This window comes from Oncorhynchus masou, unplaced genomic scaffold (genome assembly GCF_036934945.1).
Source record: "Oncorhynchus masou masou isolate Uvic2021 unplaced genomic scaffold, UVic_Omas_1.1 unplaced_scaffold_1433, whole genome shotgun sequence".
Lineage (NCBI taxonomy): Eukaryota > Metazoa > Chordata > Actinopteri > Salmoniformes > Salmonidae > Oncorhynchus > Oncorhynchus masou.
In genome coordinates, this window is record NW_027004292.1 from 148850 (window position 1) to 153863 (window position 5014).

The following is a 5014-nucleotide window of genomic DNA, read 5'->3' on the forward strand; positions in this document are numbered from 1 at the left end:
AAGGTCTGTAACATTAGGGCTAGTATTAAAGGTCTGTAACATTAGGTAGGGCTAGTATTAAAGGTCTAACATTAGGTAGGGCTAGTATTAAAGGTCTGTAACATTAGGTAGGGCTAGTATTAAAGGTCTGTAACATTAGGTAGGACTAGTATTAAAGGTCTAACATTAGGTAGGGCTAGTATTAAAGGTCTAACATTAGGTAGGGCTAGTATTAAAGGTCTGTAACATTAGGTAGGGCTAGTATTAAAGGTCTGTAACATTAGGTAGGGCTAGTATTAAAGGTCTGTAACATTAGGTAGGGCTAGTATTAAAGGTCTGTAACATTAGGTAGGGCTAGTATTAAAGGTCTGTAACATTAGGTCAGGTCTGTAACATTAGGTAGGGCTAGTATTAAAGGTCTAACATTAGGTCAGGTGTCTAGTAGCTAGCAAGGTCTAACATTAGGTAGGGCTAGTATTAAAGGTCTAACATTAGGTCAGGTCTGTAACATTAGGTAGGGCTAGTACTAAAGGTCTAACATTAGGTCCAGGGTCTGTAACATTAGGGTAGGGCTAGTATTAAAGGTCTATAACGATTAGGAGTCAGGTCTGAACATTAGGTAGGCTCTGTAACATTAGGTGGACAGTGGTCTGTGTAACATTAGGTAGGGCTAGTATTAAAGGTCAAACATTAGGTCAGTCTGTCAAACATTAGGTAGGGCTAGTATTAAAGGTCTGTAACATTAGGTAGGGCTAGTATTAAAGGTCTGTAACATTAGGTAGGGCTAGTATTAAAGGTCTAACATTAGGTCAGGTCTGTAACATTAGGTCAGGTCTGTAACATTAGGTAGGACTAGTATTAAAGGTCTGTAACATTAGGTAGGGCTAGTATTAAAGGTCTAACATTAGGTCAGGTCTGTAACATTAGGTCAGGTCTAACATTAGGTAGGGCTAGTATTAAAGGTCTGTAACATTAGGTAGGGCTAGTCATTAAAGGTCTAACATTGTAGTGTGCTAGGTCTGTAACATTAGTAAATAGTCAATAGGTCAGGTCTAACATTAGTTAGGGCTAGTATTAAAGGTCTGTAACATTAGGTAGGACTAGTATTAAAGGTCTAACATTAGGTAGGACTAGTATTAAAATCAAATCAAATTTTATTTGTCACATACACATGGTTAGCAGATGTTAATGCGAGTGTAGCGAAATGCTTGTGCTTCTAGTTCCGACAATGCAGTAATAACCAACAAGTTATCTAACTAACAATTCCTAAACTACTGTCTTATACACAGTGTAAGGGGATAAAGAATATGTACATAAGGATATATGAATGAGTGATGGTACAGAGCAGCATAGGCAAGATACAGTAGATGGTATCGAGTACAGTATATACATATGAGATGAGTATGTAAACAAAGTGGCATAGTTAGTGGCTAGTGATACATGTATTACATAAGGATGCAGTCGATGATATAGAGTACAGTATATACGTTATGCATATGAGATGAATAATGTAGGGTAAGTAACATTATATAAGGTAGCATTGTTTAAAGTGGCTAGTGATATATTTACATCATTTCCCATCAATTCCCATTATTAAAGTGGCTGGAGTTGAGTCAGTGTCAGTGTGTTGGCAGCAGCCACTCAATGTTACTGGTGGCTGTTTAACAGTCTGATGGCCTTGAGATAGAAGCTGTTTTTCAGTCTCTCGGTCCCAGCTTTGATACCTGTACTGACCTTGCCTTCTGGGATGATAGGAGGTGAACAGGCAGTGGCTCGGGTGGTTGATGTCCTTGATGATCTTTATGGCCTTCCTGTAACATCGGGTGGTGTAGGTGTCCTGGAGGGCAGGTAGTTTGCCCCCGGTGATCGTTGTGCAGACCTCACTACCCTCTGGAGAGCCTTACGGTTGAGGGCGGAGCAGTTGCCGTACCAGGCGGTGATACAGCCCGCCAGGATGCTCTCGATTGTGCATCTGTAGAAGTTTGTGAGTGCTTTTGGTGACAAGCCGAATTTCTTCAGCCTCCTGTGGTTGAAGAGGCACTGCTGCGCCTTCTTCACGATGCTGTCTGTGTGAGTGGACCAATTCAGTTTGTCTGTGATGTGTATGCCGAGGAACTTAAAACTTACTACCCTCTCCACTACTGTTCCATCGATGTGGATAGGGGGGTGTTCCCTCTGCTGTTTCCTGAAGTCCACAATCATCTCCTTAGTTTTGTTGACGTTGAGTGTGAGGTTATTTTCCTGACACCACACTCCGAGGGCCCTCACCTCCTCCATGTAGGTCGTCTCGTCGTTGTTGGTATTCAAGCCTACCACTGTTGTGTCGTCCGCAAACTTGATGATTGAGTTGGAGGCGTGCGTGGCCACGCAGTCGTGGGTGAACAGGGAGTACAGGAGAGGGCTCAGAACGCACCCTTGTGGGGCCCCAGTGTTGAGGATCAGCGGGGAGGAGATGTTGTTACCTACCCTCACCACCTGGGGAGCGGCCCGTCAGGAAGTCCAGTACCCAGTTGCACAGAGGCGGGGTCGAGACCCAGGGTCTCGAGCTTGATGACGAGCTTGGAGGGTACTATGGTATTAAAGGTCTGTAACATTAGGTAGGGCTAGTATTAAAGGTCTGTAACATTAGGTAGGGCTAGTATTAAAGGTCTAACATTAGGTAGGGCTAGTATTAAAGGTCTGTAACATTAGGTAAGGTCTGTAACATTAGGTCAGGTCTGTAACATTAGGTCAGGGCTAGTATTAAAGGTCTGTAACATTAGGTAGGGCTAGTATTAAAGGTCTGTAACATTAGGTAGGGCTAGTATTAAAGGTCTGTAACATTAGGTAGGGCTCGTAGGGTCAGTAGCAAGGTGCAGGTCTATTAGGTCAAGTCTATACCATTAGGTAAGGTCTGTAACATTAGGTAGGACTAGTATTAAAGGTCTGTAACATTAGGTAGGACTAGTATTAAAGGTCTAACATTAGGTAGGACTAGTATTAAAGGTCTAACATTAGGTAGGGATAGTATTAAAGGTCTATAACATTAGGTTGGGCTAGTATTAAAGGTCTAACATTAGGTAGGACTCGTAGGGTCAGTAGCAAGGTGCAGCACCAGTAGTGCTAGAGGGGTGTGCCATAATAACACATGAGAGGAGATCATAGCCTACTGACAGATGCAGGATAAATAAAGTAACAGCAGCCTACTGACTGATGCAGGATAAATAAAGTAACAGTAGCCTACTGACTGATGCAGGATAAATAAAGTAACAGTAGCCTACTGACTGATGCAGGATAAATAAAGTAACAGTAGGCTACTGACTGATTCAGGATAAATAAAGTAACAGTAGCCTACTGACTGATGCAGGATAAATAAAGTAACAGTAGCCTACTGACTGATGCAGGATAAATAAAGTAACAGTAGCCTACTGACTGATGCAGGATAAATAAAGTAACAGTAGCCTACTGACTGATGCAGGATAAATAAAGTAACAGTAGCCTACTGACTGATGCAGGATAAATAAAGTAACAGTAGCCTACTGACTGATGCAGGATAAATAAAGTAACAGTAGCCTACTGACTGATGCAGGATAAATAAAGTAACAGTAGCCTACTGACTGATGCAGGATAAATAAACAGTAGCCTACTGACTGATGCAGGATAAATAAAGTAACAGTAGCCTACTGACTGATGCAGGATAAATAAAGTAACAGCAGCCTACTGACTGATGCAGGATAAATAAAGTAACAGTAGCCTACTGACTGATGCAGGATAAATAAAGTAACAGTAGCCTACTGACTGATGCAGGATAAATAAAGTAACAGTAGCCTACTGACTGATGCAGGATAAATAAAGTAACAGTAGCCTACTGACTGATGCAGGATAAATAAAGTAACAGTAGCCTACTGACTGATGCAGGATAAATAAAGTAACAGTAGCCTACTGACTGATGCAGGATAAATAAAGTAACAGTAGCCTACTGACTGATGCAGGATAAATAAAGTAACAGTAGCCTACTGACTGATGCAGGATAAATAAAGTAACAGTAGCCTACTGACTGATGCAGGATAAATAAAGTAACAGTAGCCTACTGACTGATGCAGGATAAATAAAGTAACAGTAGCCTACTGACTGATGCAGGATAAATAAAGTAACAGTAGCCTACTGACTGATGCAGGATAAATAAAGTAACAGTAGCCTACTGACTGATGCAGGATAAATAAAGTAACAGTAGCCTACTGACTGATGCAGGATAAATAAAGTAACAGTAGCCTACTGACTGATGCAGGATAAATAAAGTAACAGTAGCCTACTGACTGATGCAGGATAAATAAAGTAACAGTAGCCTACTGACTGATGCAGGATAAATAAAGTAACAGTAGCCTACTGACTGATGCAGGATAAATAAAGTAACAGTAGCCTACTGACTGATGCAGGATAAATAAAGTAACAGTAGCCTACTGACTGATGCAGGATAAATAAAGTAACAGTAGCCTACTGACTGATGCAGGATAAATAAAGTAACAGTAGCCTACTGACTGATGCAGGATAAATAAAGTAACAGTAGCCTACTGACTGATGCAGGATAAATAAAGTAACAGTAGCCTACTGACTGATGCAGGATAAATAAAGTAACAGTAGCCTACTGACTGATGCAGGATAAATAAAGTAACAGTAGCCTACTGACTGATGCAGGATAAATAAAGTAACAGTAGCCTACTGACTGATGCAGGATAAATAAAGTAACAGTAGCCTACTGACTGATGCAGGATAAATAAAGTAACAGTAGCCTACTGACTGATGCAGGATAAATAAAGTAACAGTAGCCTACTGACTGATGCAGGATAAATAAAGTAACAGTAGCCTACTGACTGATGCAGGATAAATAAAGTAACAGTAGCCTACTGACTGATGCAGGATAAATAAAGTAACAGTAGCCTACTGACTGATGCAGGATAAATAAAGTAACAGTAGCCTACTGACTGATGCAGGATAAATAAAGTAACAGTAGCCTACTGGACTGATGCAGGATAAATAAAGTAACAGTAGCCTACTG